This window comes from Bicyclus anynana, chromosome 15, assembly GCF_947172395.1.
Source record: "Bicyclus anynana chromosome 15, ilBicAnyn1.1, whole genome shotgun sequence".
NCBI lineage: Eukaryota > Metazoa > Arthropoda > Insecta > Lepidoptera > Nymphalidae > Bicyclus > Bicyclus anynana.
The window spans coordinates 9004039-9022312 of record NC_069097.1 but is presented as its reverse complement, the minus strand read 5'-3'; the positions used below and the strand labels follow the sequence as shown (position 1 = coordinate 9022312).

The following is an 18274-nucleotide window of genomic DNA, read 5'->3' as shown; positions in this document are numbered from 1 at the left end:
TAAATGACTGGCCTGGCGACAGCAGGGACACGATTTTTATGTTATGTAAAAAAAAGGAAAAAACTTATAAAATTACGAAGCTTTTTACTTTTACAAAAATACGAAGTTCTGGCCAACAGAGGCTAGTTAACTATACCTTTAAATTTTCGAGGAAATCTGACATTACTTGAAAACTTTAAAAATAATAAATAATGTTTTATTTTATATACTTTCATAATTATTGATCTCATTGCGTGAAAATTTGGGTGGGGTCCCTCAGAACGGTTTGATACCGCTATGATAAGTTACACTGACGAATTTTTTGAGCGAGAAAAGTGATAAAATAAAATGTTGTTTCTTCAAGACACAAGTGTGTCATGTCGGGTAGCAGCTACAGTGATTGTACCATTATTTTGTGGTAGAGGAAATACCTCGAGCAGGTCCCAGGACTTGTGACCTTGAGAGAAGGATTAAAGGATCCTTTCATAACGCAAAAATGTTCACCTTCCCTGCTCGACATGGTCTCCATGCCCACACAAAACAGTTTATGATAAACAATAATTACAACACAAAACATTATTGCACAAAATCACTAACGCGTCTGGCAGCGTGACGGTGTCAACGCTGCCTAACAAACAACTGAACTCAAGTCATCAAATACCCTCTTATTTATATCAAAACTGATACCCCCCTCCATAATAACATAAATAATGAATGTTAATACCGCCTATAATCGAAGAAATTGTCACTCAAGCTTCTATTAAGTCATTTCTCTAGCCAGGTTCTTATTTATACATCATATTATCATCTCTATTTACTGGTATATGTAGGTAGTCAGGGCCGAAGCCTAAAGTAAACTCTATGTAGATAAAATCGTAAAATCTAATTCTCTCTGAGGGTTAAAATGTTCCGAGAGAAGTTTCGCGGTAGAATTACATTTATTAACCAGATAGTTTGTTTTTACTCTTTACAAGTTAGCCCTTGACTACAATCTCATCTGATGGTAAGTGATGGTGCAATCTAAGATGGAAGCGGACTAACTTGTTAGGAGGAGGATGAAAATCCACACCCCTTTCGGTTTCTACACTACATCGTACCGGAGCGCTAAATCGCTTGGCGGTACGTCTTTGTCGGTGGAGTGGTAACTAGCCAAGGCCGAAGCCTCCCACTAGCCAGACCTGGACCAATTAAGAAAATCTCAATCTGCCCAGCTGGGGATCGAACCCAGGACCTCCGTCGTGTAAATCCACCGCGCATACCACTGCGCTACGGAGGCCGTCAAAGTTTATTGAACAGCCAATATTTAGGACCGTTGTAACTTTGGAGGTTCTGATCGGCTAATTGATCCGCGGAGAGCGGTGCAATTTAAGGGCTGTAACTTTTTTACAGCTTACAAATAGCTTTTATAAAAGCGCTTTCTCAGTCCCTCTCTAAAGAAAGTAAACTTTGCCTTTGAGTGGTTTTTACCGCTAAACCTAATTAAAAGTCAGAAACATGGTAACGTAAGCTTTTAATGTTTGGAATATTTTGCTAAGGTACCTACACATACTGTAAGTAACATGTCGGATTTGTTCTTAGAACCGGCAGCTTAGGTTGGGAAAAACCCTAACCGGAATACACAGATTCACTAAACGTTCGGCTGTTGGATGCAACATTGTAAGACAGTTTTACAGTTACAGATTATGAAACTTTATATAAAAGAACCAACGGATAGTGGAAGCGTATGGCATTGAATTCCGAGAGTCGATTGATAACTTTCTTAAAGCGATTACAGAATTGCATCACAAGTCGATGTGGCGAGCGGAGGTGCGGCGCCTCGCCGCCGACGGCGCCCGAGCCAAGATTCGGTGGCAACGCTCACCCAGGAATTCATTTAGCTTCGACAAAGTGTCCGGTTTCAGTCTGGCACGACGAGCGTCGGTTGCATTTAGTATTTATTCATGTATCGGTGCGCGCAGGTTCTATGCGCGGGGCGGGCGCGGGCGCGCGGCCCCGGGGGGCATACTTACTACGTGATTAATCCGCGCCCCTCCCCCCGCGGCCGAGTGTCCCCCGGGCCCCTCGCGTGGGTCGGCCGGGCGCGCCGTACTCGCGCCGGGTTTCCTCGTCCCCGCGCCTCACGGCCACTCACTACGCACGGAGCTCCGTAGTGCCGCCGCCGCCAGTCGCGTTGCGACCCGCGTCGTCGTCGCACCTCATTTGCGTCCTCTCGTGACGACTCATGATATCATTCATGCTAATCTCCGCCCGTTGATTTTCCTGCCGAGTGACCGCAGTGAGACAGCCGCGATATCGCGAGTGCCGAATGTTCGTGGACGTCACGCCCGTGTACTTTTCCATAGGAGCGTGCGTGCAAAACCAGTTCTGAGACGGTGCCTCGGATGAGATCTCCGACCGAGCGTCGTGACCTGCGGCCTGAGATGCTGCGCCCGTGACCGTCCAACGACAGTGCCACGAAACGTAAGGATCTGCTGACTGCTCGCTCAATCAGCCGGGTAACGCTATTATGTCCCGGCGGCTTCCTATTTGCATGGCGCATAAGGAGTGGATTTTATTTTCGTCTGGCGACGAATGTGTGCGTGAGGCGCGCCTGTGTGCGCGGCGTGGGCGTGTGTGCCGGCCGCGTGTGTGCGTGTTCCGTCCGAGAGTCGAGACGGCTACTCCCTGCTGGCCCGCTTTATTTAGGTTGTATCTGATCCGAGCGTGTCGACCACACTCTCGGCGCCTGCTGCCTGCCGTGGCTCTACATTGTCTCTACCTGTCACTCCATAAGTATGCCTTCAGCTCAGCCTTATCCTGCGACTGTTCTGAAATCTAAACTGTCCATTATTCATTGTTGCTCAGAAAGCTAAAATTCGGTTAATAATAATTTGCGATATCATTGTTTAAATAAATAACCCTTTAAATTTTATCTATACCTATTGCAAACCATTTTCTGTAGAATGAATACAAAGCTTAGTTACAAAATATTTAGACTGCCACATTCAGAAACCGAAAGCTTTAGAACTTCTTCACTAGCGCTAATAGTTCCTAAAGTGTAATATGCCAGCGTTACCTACCCTTTTATACCAAATGTGTTTTGTACCAAGATCTTTGTCTCCCACTTCTAGACCCGACGCAAAAATATTGTGATATTGTACGTAGTACTGAAGCGGATGGAGCTATTTCTTTTGTCTCAAATGTGATTGGTTCTTCAACAATCATAATTCTAACAATCGTGGTTTGGTGATACCCTTAAAGGATCATCCTTATCATTCTTTAGTGGTTTTCAAGAATTCGATACACCTTTGTGCCATTTGTATAATTTCATGATGCAATGTTAGATCTGACAATCGTGGTATAGCCATTGTTGGATACCCTCAATCCTTAGAGGATTATCCTTATTACTCTTGAGTAGTTTGCAGGAATTCAATACACAAACTTACCTTTGTGCTCTGGATAATTTGCATCATTTCAGAATATGATTCCAAAGATCATGTGTGGATATTTAAAAACAGACATAACTTCTAACGTACGCAATTTTGCGTGATAGTCGATGATGCCTTAATATTATGATAGATTGCATGATACCAAATATTAGAATACCTGTTTGTAACCTTCCCAGTTCCTTTTTAAGAACTAACCATTCCTTAAAACTTCACTGACCTTACTTAAACGATAACAATAGAATTTTAGGTCACTTGCAAATGAATGACTACTAATTATATTTTACAATTCAATACAAAACTCATTGATGTTTTGTAACAAAAGACATTTTTAAGAATCCAGGTAACCTAACCTAACCTTTTTGACTAAATCGACGTCTTTAGGGTCTTTCGGAAAATTTTCACCGTATAATACCTAATCATAGTAATAGTATTTACAGATAAAGTATAGTAGTTAAAGTAAATGATTATACAACTAGTAAATTGAACCTTTGTAGGTAATTATTAAATACTTTAAATTCGATTGGTTCTTTCTTGTTTATAGTTTTCATTGAACGCTACTAACTGTTATGTCAATTAACATGTTCACGCATATCAATTACTACAAACAGTTGACTCCTATAGTAGTTAATGGTTTAAAATTAGACCAAGGAGGAAAAGTACGCGACGATGACCTGCGCCGATAAACTGTAACCCGTCTTACACGAGAAAACATGAAGCTCTGCATGTGTTATCTGTACAATAAAAGAGACGAGACGATATTCTGGTACTATGCAGAAACAGATTAGAGGTATGGTTATTGGTACAGACTACAGACAATATTATTACAGAACAATAGAATATAAAATAAAGCGTTTTAGAACTGTTAAAGGATGTAGACTTACATTCGAATCTTCTGACTCTATTATCAGGTGTAATGCATAACTATTATTACATATAATGCAGCAACATATTCAGCAATTTTATTCAGATCATCATCAATGATATCAAAAATATTTAAGAGAAATAACATTCCAAAAAGTAAAGCGATCCCTCGAGCCAGATATAAACCAGCCTATTTATTTAAGTACACTTATATAATGTTTCACAGAAATTATCCCTTTTGCTCTTATAACTTGCTTACTTACTCACATTCAGGAATTTAGCAAAACTACATTAGCTGCCTGCTTAAGGGTTCAATCTATAATTTTATACTGACTGAAATTATTGATGCACTTGCCAAGATTCTAATGGGGAAATTTAATAATGCAAACGCCATTTAAATTGAAATGTCTGCCTTTTTATCAGAATACCAAACCGAGACAATTTGACTGAATTAGAAAAATACGTTTTAAACTCCTTACTTAATTGAAATGGAATAAATAGTTAACCAAAATTTCTTCAAAATGCATTTAAACACTTCAACACCTTTGAACTTGTGAACAACAACTGCTCTACTATTTGCTCGGTCATTAGATTCAAAAGCTCCTGGGACTGGGAAAGCATATTTTTGTACTTGAATATGCTATGAGTAAGCGGAATATGCACTCGACCGGCTCAAAGGAAAATCTTATATGTTCCGGAGAGTTGCTGCGTCCGGGGAATCAATTCTTAATAAATGTTCGTCTTCACAATTTTATTTAGCTAAATGGACATTTCGGAAACGAACACTAATAGTCTACCATTATTGTTAAACTAGCAAACGCTCACTATTGATTATAATCCTTCAATTTCTTCAATAAACAGAATTTGAATAGCAAGTATAGACAGAATCTTTATATAAACCAGCAATACGATCGACCAACGCGAGTAGAATATAAGCTGGTCCCTATATTAGATGGTCAACCATATTGACGAAAGTTGAGCTTAATTTTGTATTAGGTAATAAACCTTGTAAAATTATGTTTTTTTTTGGAATAACTTGTCTTGTTTAAAGAAATCTTTATGTTGTTTAAACTGTAGATATGTGAAAACTTCGAGATAATCCGTCGAGTATAAATTCAAAGACGTGCTCGAATTTTTTCTAATATCTTATAATAGTGTAAATGATCTACCGTCATTTGTTAGATTTTGATTTTGTATTGTCCTGGTTAACTCTATTTATTTAGAAACATTTAGTCTGTCCTATACAGAGATAATTTGTTTATTAATAGTAGTAACTAGGCTATCTCTGTATCGTATTATATACATTTTCGAATTCCCAACTAATTGGTCTGTCTGTCTATCAATCTGTTTGAGCCGAGATAAAGGGAGCTGGGTTAACTATTAAATATTTGAATATACGAATTTTCGCCATTGTTTTATTATTTTTGTGAAACAGAATATCTTTATTATAAAAATTTACGTAATGCTAACATTTTTGTGTTTTTGAAATTCCGCCTCCATTTCTATAATACTTACCAATTAACGATGCTAATTGCCATGGTTACTAAGACTTATTAACGTACTTTAATAAGATTTAGCCTTTTTTATATGTAGGAAGGTAGTAATGTAGCAACATTCAATTTACAAAAGAAATGTTATTGCCATACCATTTTATGTATCATAATTATTACGTTTAGGTGACGGTAGTAGGCGTGTACTCAATTAACCTTCGATCAAATGGCTTCATTACTAATGGGAATCTTTTAACACTAGTAGATAATATAATTATTTATGGGGAAACTTCGCTCCATATACTATATAACAAATGGTCGTATATTACTGTCCATATATGGCAAACTCCATCTAGGGCAGTTCATGGTAAAACACATCCCAGCCAAGAAACTGCTACTGTACCTGACGACCACTATTAAAGGAGAAATCTAGTCAGTAGCGATCACAATAGATTAAAAGAGGTCAACATGATAAAGGGACCTCTTGAAGAATTGCGGAGCCGCTACACCTACAAGAAGCAGAAGACTGACCATCCATGTATTGACAATATCCTAAATTAAGGGGATAAAGCTTAGAAACTCTATTTGATTTGAGAATTACTATTAACATTATTTTTTTTTTATTATTTTTTTGTTGCTGCCTCACTACCATCGGTTTTGATATTTTTATATACCTACATATAGCCCTTTTGATATTTTAATGTTCATCGACAAACGTAATATAGGCTCTTAATTCTGTAATGTAATGTATCATGTCTTGACTTTCTTTCTATAATAAAACAGCACAAAATAGTCCTTTAATAGAAATAAGATATATTTAATCACGAAATGGAAAATATGTTATTTTTGATGAAAAAAAATTGTTTCCATTAAGGTAAATAAATTAGCATTAAAATATAGATCAACTAAAATAATCGTTACATAATAATCAACTCGGGTAGGTAGATACTATTTGTAATATTCTGACAATGCATTACATTCAGTAGAGTTCGCTTCATTCAGGATTTACAGTTAGGTACTCTCATAAAACAATGGACGAGGCGACTACGGTTGTTCATTCGTTTCATTTACTCGCACTAACTTTAGCACCTAAATTGAAGTAGGTACAACAGTTGCAGCAAAATGCAAATATATGAGTAAACACATTATCTTGTATTACCGATATTCGTGTATTTATTTAATAGTGAATTGTTTTACATACCTATTGGATATAGACTCACTTGGTCCTGTTAAAATAAAACAGTTTTTATCTGACTATCTTTATTTTACCTGTGTCATGCAACACAGTGAAATGTTTGTCTATAGCCTATGCTCTTACGGGCCTTATTTATAAACTTGGATCAGGCCTTAACCCTCAATTTTTATTTAAAGTTAAGAGAAGTTTGAGGTTCAAGTCTACTATGTTAATGAAAATTAATTACATATAAACTACGACTAATGTGAATGAATATATGGTATGTATATATACTTAATATGAATAAATAACAAGACTTATGACACATTACATATAAACTAAGACTAACATATATACTTATTCTAATTGTATAAAAATCTTGAGTCACCTACTTCTTTACCTCGTTGGTTTTTAATGTTATTTTTTGAATGTTTCGTAGTCTGGCAGCTCTACAACTACAAGTATAGATCGTAAAGTATTTTCCACCCAACACACAACACCGTTTTCAAAATATCGATTTAACTTAAATCAAAATCAGAATGACCAAAGTTTTGAATGAGTGTTTTGAAAGCTAACTGCTAAAGTGTTCGAAACATATTGGAATATATCATTATTCATAAGATCACGAATATACCATGTTTATATGTGTGTAATATCGAGTACATAATACAAGATAGCCAGACTAATAAATATAGAGTTAGAACATAGTTTAGATTAGCTCAGCGTCAATAAACAACGGGTTATTTAGTATTAAGCGATAATATTGGTCTTATGTACAAAGCTCTCCAGTTGTTGTTAGGTAAATTATTATTATAAAGACATAATAAATGTATCACTACTAATTGCTAGTAATCGTGTAATAGCCAATGATATCTCATATATTGTGCACAATTAACCTCGTTATGATAGACAGGGAATCAACAATAATTAATATAATACGTATTACATATATAAATGATTTGTTGCGTTACATGCCAAAGGTTTGCTACTACGATTCTAGTAAATGTTATTAACTATTTTGTATCGTTTACCTAAATACATTTATAGGTAGAGTCTAGAGAGAGATATCTTAGCTATATGCATAATCAAGTAGTTAGACTTTGGCAATAAAACAGTTGAATGAAAGAACAATAGATTATAACATTATTCTATGAATAATCTAATAAAAAAATTATAACTTTTTTCATGAAAAATCTTATGCAATTAAATTAAGTTATTCCAATATCCGTAATTTGTCCGTGTACAAATAATAATAATATTAATCATACAATTAATAATAATATTATTATTCTTTATTAAGGATAAAAATCACAGTTGTATAAAAGTACAAAGTATAAAGTCGTAAAGTAAATTAAATTTATATATGCCAGTAGTACAAATGCAGCCACATAAATCAAAAGTTCTAAGATATTTTTTTTCGCGTTTTTCGAGAAAGAATACAATAGTAACTTAAGCTAACTTATCCTAATAATTATACAAATCATGCCCACGTGGAATGGTGTCAAGAATACTGACTGACACTTGATCCTTTGCACGAATAACGAGCCAGCCCTTTTGTCAACAATCGAGTCAACTACACGCGGTGAAATAGTTCAGAGAAATTTGTTGCCACTAAGACTCCATGGACCGAGGGTCTCCATGTGTTTATCTCACTGTTTGGTGTTTTTGGTTTTTCCCAGGCGTTACTTCAACTGGTACAATATATTGATAAGAGCAAACCTGTCAATGATACTCGTAAAACTCACTTAGCGAACTAATGCACCCTTCAGATTAGTTTACGAGGCTTTGCGAGCACTCCGCTCGTATATGGTTAGGCTTAACGTAAACCTATAATACGTACGGTGTGATACGTAATTAAATAAACGGCCAGTTGTCAGATAAGCAGTGGCGGTTGCAGAGACAACAAAGAGTTATCAGCCAGTGTCGTGGGATCGTTAGGCGACACGATCACGACACGATATTAGAACCGATTGTTACGTAGTTAATCAGAAATTTATAAGTAAGTACAACACCATTATTCATTACTTACTTAAATTGTATATCTTGATTAAAATATTCACACAAACGGCAGTCCCAAAATTTTCTTTAGAATCTTAAATGGAGTCATCATCAACATTATCAACTCATATTCGGCTCACTGCTGAGCTAGAGTCTCCTATCAGAATAAGAGGGGTTAGGCCAATAGTCCACCACGCTGGCCCAATGCGTGTCACAAACGTTGAAGGAAAAAAACGTGAGGATACCTGCATACCAGATAATTTTCTTGATTTTCTGCGTGTGTGACGTCTGCCAATCCGCATTTGGTCAGCGTGGTGGACTATTGGCCTAACCCCTCTCATTCTGGGAGGAGACTCGAGCTCAGCACTGAGCCGAATATGGGTTGATAATGATGATGATGATATTACTAATTTGTTACAAACACAGTTACTATTGTAACGTCACATCTAAATGTGGTTTGGTCGTGTGGCATAAACACGATTAATGATTACGTTGCACGCTCCGCTAATGGTTACACTCACAGAATAAAGAATGATACAGAATGAGTCTACAAACAGCGTGATGAGGCCGGTGAAACCCATAAAAAATACGTCACGCGTCTTCTTGACATCCGCATATACAAACTTTTTTCATAATTTGTATTTCAAGATAGAAGACTAACAACAATTACCTAATTAATTAAATGTTATTCATAATAGACTAATAAACAATCAATAACCAAAAACCAAAACCTACAAAACCTATAAAAAATACTCCATCTTATTTTTTAGTTTTTGTGAACAGTTTTTAAAATACATAATATACGCCATTTTTCTTGAAACGTTTTGTGTTGTACTGACTCGAGAGTGTATTAGTTTTTGAATTTGTATTTGTAATGGCTGCATCAGTGACGTGTTCCGTGCGCTCTATCTGCCTAATTTTCTTTAATCTGTGGTTACACTACACACACAGGCACGGCCGGCGTGTGTTGAGCATTATCAAGAAGCGCGCTACCGCCTACGAAGCGATATCTGTCGCTATCAAACTGTATTAACCTCGATAGCTCGCATACCTGCTCTTTCAAATGTACGTAATTTTACATACTTATGTACCATTTGAATGGTTATCTTATATGAATGGTCTTCTATGTGCAGTGTATTATAAGATTAAATCATTTCTGATAGTAACTAACATAACGGATCTTTCACTGAATGGATGCGACCCAAATAGTATGACCATAGATTATTTTTCTATCCATCTATCTAAAAAAACAATTCATTAGATAGATAGAAACGTAAACGTTCCGAGAATATGGTAACAATATGACCATCCTAATAAAGAGGGCCGTGATAGCCCAGTGGATATGACCTCTGCCTCCGATTCCGGATGGTGTGGGTTCGACTCCGGTCCGGGTCATGCACTTCCAACTTTTCAGTTGTGTGCATTTTAAGAAATTAAATATCACGTGTCTCAATCGGTGAAAGAAAACATCGTGAGGAAACCTGCATACCAGAGATTATCTTAATTCTCTGCGTGTGTGGAGTCTGCCAATCTGCATTGGGCCAGCGTGGTGGACTATTGGCCTAACCCCTCTCCTTCTGAGAGGAGACTCGAGCTCAGCAGTGAGCCGAATATGGGTTGATAACAATGAACGTTTACAGTAGTCATATAACATGTTTGTACATGGTTTTCATAAAGTCATCGTCAATTGTAGATATTAAGTAGCAAGATATTTTGCTGAATAAGAATCTAGCGTTATTGGGAGCAATGAACTGCTTTGTTTTTCTGCTTTGCCTCTCAAAAATAATGAAGAAATTATCTAATATGTATCTACACTCCTAACGGCTGGAACGATTTAAAGATATTCTAGACGAACTTACATATACTTACTTCTATTTGGTAGGAAAATCTTAAATTACCTATTTTAGTATGTAAGAAAATATGACGGACCAACGTTTACCGGGTCAGCTAGTGTGTTTATATATTTATAATCGAAGCAGTTTTCTTCATACATTTTTACAAAAAAAAAAATCTTTATAGAAACGTCAGCAACAACACAACGCCAAAGAACATAGAAGCAACACTACACTTTTACTATCATATTCTCATCGGTCATCGTCAATCATCCAATCGTCGATATATTCAAATGTCAGAAAGTGTACGTATACTATATTTTCTCTTGTTGAGCAGATTTAAATAAAAGCTTAAAGTTTTGTGATGAAAAGTCGTAGGCAATTTGGTCTTGAGGTTACTTTTGTAACAAGAGTTTCAAACATAAGAGAAAAATATTCAAACTTAAGTTAAGTACTTGTGTTCTAGATAATGACGTAGGTTCGTACGTTTTATAGGTTATCTAACGTAACAAAAGACTTTAAAAGGATTGCTTATAGTAGGAAACACGAGCTGACTTTAATGGGTTGGTAAGATGAGCTCTAAGTGAAGGCTCTTCGACAAAATTCTAGGCATCCTTTATGTTCTTAGTATTTACAAACCTAGTTAGACAATTTCCCGTCGCCTTCTTGGAATTGGCTCAAACGAATCAATGCTTCGAACAGACGAGGCGGTACATTTATTACTAGAGGAATAGACAGTTGACGTTTCAAAATTGAAATATAACGCTTATTGAATATGAAACAAGGACCTACTAGCAAATAATCTATTTACGGGTGAATCTTTAAACATTTCATCTATTCTTTCTTTTCCATTAGTGCAAAGCATTTTAAATATTATCAACAAAAACATTTTATAAACTAAGTAGCTTAGGGAAAGATTTCCCTAAGCTACTTAGTTTACTTAACTAGATCACTAAAACTGAATGTTAAAATTAATGACACAGAAAACATTGGTAATGATAAATTTTCATAAAATAACAGGAAAATTTAGTTAATTTTGTTTAATACTGAAATTGCGGAAAATATATATCCAAAATTGTTTGTAGTTTTCAGGGAATTTAAATTAAAATTTCCCATTTTGTTATGAATCACATACTCATACGAGTAGGTATAGTATAATTACTCATGTGGCCATTTTCGTTTGTAAAAGAAAGTAATTTCGAGACTTTGTGTTAGGAATAACAATACCTACATGCAACTGCTTTTGTGTTGTGTTTGTATATATTGTTTTATAATTATAAATACTTACCGGATCCGTGAACTCTTTATAACAAAAGAAACGACAGGATGATTGCACGTAAGTTCAAATTTAAAAGAATAAACAATAATATTGGATTAACAAAAAATGGTTTCAAAGGGTTAGACCGTTTGGACCCACAAATGTCCAAGTATAAAACGTATCTATATTTTTCATATTTTTAACCGACTTCAAAAAAAGGAGAAGGTTATAAATTCGTCGGAACCTTTTTTTTGATATATCAGAAGCATTAATATCCCCAGTAGCTAGTCAGTTAGCTTCGTGGCAATTCTCCTAAAAACCTTGTTCGGTCGCCACTATGCCAAGTGTCAGGCGATTTCCTCACGAATCCTCATGAATTCATATTTTAATATAGAAAATCGTTTTATATTTAAAAAATTGAGGGTCTGCATCCTTCCATTCCATATAAGATATTTAAGAATCCAGACCCGCAATTATCTATCGTGGTAGCTTTGGGAGGTCTACCACCCCAAGCTGCCATGGTACCAAATATAGTTGTCTACCTTACATGATTAGGTAACTGCAAAATTTAGCATCCCTGACTCCCCTACTATTACAATTAATCATAATTACCGGATCCGTGAACTCTTTTAGAACAAAAGAAGCGAAAGATGATCGCACGTAAGTTCAAATTGAAAAGAATAAAGCATAATATTCTCACGGGCTATGGAACGGTATTTTATTTCAATGTGTCAACATGGCGACGGAGCGGCGCTGCTACTGTTTCGTGTTACAGTATATTTTGCACTTTGTTATCGTTTTCACCTCGAGCGGATACCTGACAACATTTTAATGGCGGCCAAATTGATAATTAATATTTTAGTGTAGTTCTTTTGTAAGAAATCGACCGTAGAGACTAGATGTACCTGTTAATTTCCTGTCGCCAAAGAAGTTGTAAGGCTGTGTTCCGATTTGAAGGTTTCTTGTTTTGATGATTTATAAGTCTTTGTCAGTTGTCAGAATTATATTATAGTGAAACCGGTCAAGCTTCGTTTTGACTTCTGTGCACTTCCTCTCTATCCCTGTAGGGTATAGTATGAAAAATAAATGTTGGCCTTCTAAATGAGACCTCAGCGGCGTCACCGGGCGTTACGGGCCCATTAATACAGAGTCGTTAAAAAATTATAGGTAAATTTTGCCCCGTTAAAGATCTCAAATAGAGTCAGTATATTCAAGTCTAGTCTTAAACATGTTGGCAGAGTGTTAAAAAGAAAAAATATATCGAAACTAGTATTTTACCTTTCAAGGTTGTCGGTACCTCAAGGGTAGGAGAGCTTTAACGCTTACATAAACACCTAGCTTCTGCGAATCAAACCAACAGTGAAGTACGAAGTGATTAGCATTAGAAAAAATATTCCCTACCCGTAAAGGAGTATGAAAAATAGACATTGGCCTCCTAAATGGGACCTCAGCAGTGTCACCGAAGTTTATTCCCACTTTATTAATATAGAGTCATTTAAAAATTATAGGGTTTAACTCCGTTTGAGATCTACAAAAATAGAGTGAGTACTAGTATATTTATTTAAGTCTAGTCTTAAACATGTTGGCAGAGTGCTAGAAAGAGAAATATATCGAAACTAGTATTTTACCTTTCAAGGTTGTCCGTACCTCAAGGGTAGGAGAGCTTTAACGCTTACATAAACACCTAGCTTCTGCGAATCAAACCAACAGTGAAGTACGACGTGATTAGCATTAGAAAAATATTCCCAACCCGTAAATGAGTATGAAAAATAGATATTGGCCTCCTAAGTGGGACCTCAGCGGCGTCACCGATGGTTATTCCCACTTTATTAATATAGAGTGCTTTAAAAATTATAGGGAAATTTAACTCCGTTTGAGATCTACAAAAATAGATTGAGTACGAGTATATTTATTCAATTCTAGTCTTAAACATGTTAATGTGATGAATGATGTAAACATGTGAAACTAGTATTTTACCTTTCAAGGTTGTCCGTACCTCAAGGGTAGGAGAGCTTTAACGCTTACATAAACACATAGCTTCTGCGAATCAAACCAACAGTGAAGTACGACGTGATTAGCATTAGAAAAATATTCACCGCAGCCGTGTTGATGTAAACATTGAATATAAATTGTGCGTGTTTATCAACTCGGCCCTTGGACACTTGTTTGTTTTTACCTTTGGGTTTGTTTTGTAGTTGTACATAAATAAACATACAAATATGTTTAACCCCTTGGACGATTTGTCTTAACAACAGAAACTAATTGTTTGAATTGAAAAGTTAGAATAAATTATACTCAGAGGCATCCGTCCACTTTAATATGTCGCGAGTTTATTAAAGTGGGCGGATAATTGTGTCTCTGAGTATATATGTATTAAAAGAAAATAGGAATAATCATGCTGTCAAACGATAGGTCCGCGATCATAAAAATAAAAAAAAATCCTTTGTCCTTCACGACCACGAATATTTTTTTATAATATAGGTATTTAAAGAAATTCGAAATGAGTATTTCCATACAAAATTACCTTAATCGGATTAGGGACTGGGGTTTATCCTAGTTCTCTTTATTTGTAAACCACTCCTGTAGATAAAAGTAAACAAAAATAAGCTGTTTCCGAATTTTAGCCTTACGCATATACAGAGTGTCCCATATACTAAATGGATCAAACGTAACTATTTTATTTTAGTAATTTACGTTTACTAATAAAATTTGTAGCATGTCAAAAACTTGTTTATGTAGCTACACAATTAAATAATTGGTTTAAGATAGAAAAACAGACAAATTCGAGAAAAAAGATGGTTAAATAAATTTGATCCATTAACTTTTATGGAACATCCTGTATATAGATAGATATTAGAAAAATGTAGTTAATAAAAATCATTTTTAGAATGTCAAGCTTAATTTACCTGACAAAAAAAACGCGTCGATCATTCAAATGCATTCATAGCGGTTGAGAAGGAATTACTTATATTAGGTAACCGCTCACATTCACGACTCTAATCAATGGCCGGTTGCGTCAGTACTTTCGCAGCTCCGTAGTAGTTTGCGAAATGTACCCAATTATGCAAGAACGATACGTTGGTCAACGGATAGGTACTTCGTATTTTATCTATTACTTTATTATTATTGATAGGTAAAAGTAACAGCTGTTTATGTGAGGAGTCGTCTCTACCCAATGATATGTGCCAAAAGCAAATGATCCCTCCGCTCCGAGGTCACTCTCTACAAGACCTGCATCCGTCCAATAATGACCTGCGCTAGTGTAGTGTTTCCCCACCGCCCAAAGGCGACTCTAAAACCCCTTCAGGTGACCCACGGGCGCTCCGTGGTTTGACGAACTACATACGACAGAGACCTAGATCTCCCCACAATAGCCCAATATAAGAAACAGCTCTCGAAAACTTACTTTGAGAGAGCCATCACCCACCCCAACCATTTAGTGGTTGAAGTGGGAGTTGAAAAATAAAATAAAAGTAATATACATGCACGTTGTTAGACTATGTAATGTGTTACAATGGATGTCTTCATTAAGTATGTTAGTTAACGATGTTCAGTAGATCTAGAGATTGCCCTCTACAACCTCACAAACTTGTACTCTTTATATTATTAGTATAGAACTCAGACAAATTTTATATGGACCTGCCTCGCTAGACGTTACCCCTCTGTTAAAGTATAAGATCAACGATCTAACGCGTTTATAAAAACTGTTTTTATAGAATCGATGTTTAATTGTTGTAAATGTTTTCGTCGTGTAAAGAGCTCCCTAAAAAGGTTTGTGTAGTTGAATAGCATAAAAACGGTCAACAACTTCTAGTTTACTGAAAAATTAAGTGACGTTTCCTTTGTAAGTACTTCTAACTCATTTATATTTAAAGTTATAAAAACAATATCTAAAAAGAAAACTATTATTTTTAGATATTGTTTTCAACAGCAAAACGTCGATTAAGAAATCAAATTCTCTGCGTAATAGACTAAACGATGTCTTTGTCCAAGTTGAAAAAATTGCACTTCAGTGTAAAAATTACACGTATGTATATTGCGATACAAATTTATAGTTGTGCATGGTGTAAGGACGCAATATATATTTATTGGTGTTATCTATTTTCGATGTTTACCTCGTCCCCGTCAAAAAACGACAGACAATATTGTTCGTATTTGGGTGCGGTACTAGTCCATATGTAATTAGTCTGAGGTATGGACGTATAGATGATCCGAAACCACGTAACCTAAACATTGGATCAACTAGGTAGTTCCCGAAACTAATAGGATAAGTTCAATACAAGGAATCAAAGTACTTCGCAATTCAACCATCAATAGACATATGAATTACATATGATATGAATAATGAATAGAACACATATGAATTACATTCAAAACTTTCTTTGAGTGTATTGTATCTTATCTATTTATAGATACATTATCTATCTGAATCGTATATAATGATAAAGTATGTTATCTTTGTACATACAAGTGTACAATGTATGACAACGTGCAATTTGAGTTCATTCATTGCAAACTCATGTTTGTTTTATAATAGGTGCATATTATAACCGTTATCTAAACGGATATCCATCTATGTCAGAATGGAATTTGTTTATTTTATATTATCGTATTTATTGTTCTAAGACTCATCGCCGAGAAGTGGTGGTTCGATCCCCGCCCGTTGGACTATTGTCGTACCAACGCCTAACACAGTCATTGGAGGAAAAAGGGAATATTGGTCATATTTAAAAGAAAATAGCAAATATTAATTAAAAAAAAAACGCATTTTTTGTCAATCGTAGAGTCCCTCTCGTAGAGTCCACTTTACTTATAGGATAAAAAAGAGAGTTATTAAGAAAGCTAAGGGCCTGTTTCCCCCATTCTGATTTCAAAGTCCAAAGTTTCAGATGATGAAGTTTAAAAACCTTGTGCAGACCACTGTCATCATCATAATGTAGGCATAATATAACACGCTGGCCCAATGCGGATTTTTAATTCTCACACACGTAGATAATCAAGAAAATTCTTAGGTGTGTTTCCTCACGATGCTGATAAGCGTGCTCCGAACCGGATTCGAATCTACGAAGAGGCTGTACTATACGGTATAGAGCCTATATACTGTACACACATACTACGTAGCTCTAAATATGAATCCTCGTAAAGGATTGGCGAACCCCGCAGTCGCTTGTCGGCGTCGGTCCGTACAAAAGCGAGTGTGACCTTCGCCCGGTTCACTGCCGTTTGCCAGACGGTAATTGTTTGTTTGTGTTGTGATATAATGAAGTGAAATTATACGCAGCTTTGTATGTATAGGTGACATTCAAATACCCAATGCAGTAGTTTTTGCTTTGTATACCTGTTAATCTATCACATTCACAAGCCGTTCTCGTGTGACGATTAAAGGCGAGACCTAGCACTGGTGATGTCTTGCGATCACTCATATCAGAAGTCAGTCGTATGACAGGGCTTTACCGAAAGCGATTGGATGAGTAACCATCACTACGGAAAATTTAAGTTGTGCAACTCGTCGGGCTTCAAACTGCAAATGCCCAGGACCGGACGGATTACACAACTTCTGGTTAAAATGGTTTCGTAGCGTCCATTCTATATTGGCAGTGCAATGGCAAAAAATGCCATCGACACTGGATCACTACCGACATTTATAACAACTGGTGTCACGTTCCTGCTACACAAATCCGGAAGTACCACAGACCCCAAAAACGATATACCACAGGCCCCTGTAGCCCAGGGCCCTGAATCATTGCCCCCCCCCCCCCTTAAGTGTGTAAGCAAAGATTAGTAAAATGTAACCCATAATCTCACTTAATTTGGTGCTTCCCGATGAAAAAAAAACTTAATAAATAAACTGCTAAAGAGATTTTCGGGACTTGTCGCTCGTTTATTGGGCCACCCAACTAACTTTGATAGGTACAGGGCAAGCTACGCTACTGATTCGTGTACATTATACAGGTACAATATGTCACCGTGTTGGCCAAGTTAATATCAAGACCAGCGAACAACCGTGTGTAAAAAATTCAGCGGGTTCCATGGACTTTTCGGGAACATAAAGTCTATACTCGTACTTTGCTCAACTCTATCTTCCCATTCCATAAAAATTAATGTATCCGAGATTAACTTAAATACAGACAGATTTAATAAGTTTAGTTATATATTAAAAAGTGACATAAACGGACGAAGTAGTATAATAATTAAGTTATCAGGAAATTATTCAATTCAAACTCAATTTTTTTTGATATCAATAAATAAATAGC

General features: G+C 36.1%; 1 protein-coding gene across 1 annotated transcript in view; it reads left to right on the top strand.

Moving 5' to 3' along the window:
- The first annotated feature begins 1849 nt into the window (after positions 1-1849).
- LOC112051921 (ataxin-1-like) overlaps positions 1850-18274 on the top strand; it is a 59763-nt gene continuing 43338 nt past the window's right edge. The window contains exon 1 of the mRNA XM_024090778.2: positions 1850-2439. The gene's annotated coding sequence lies outside the window, so the exon portion shown is untranslated. The remainder of the gene's footprint in view (positions 2440-18274) is intronic.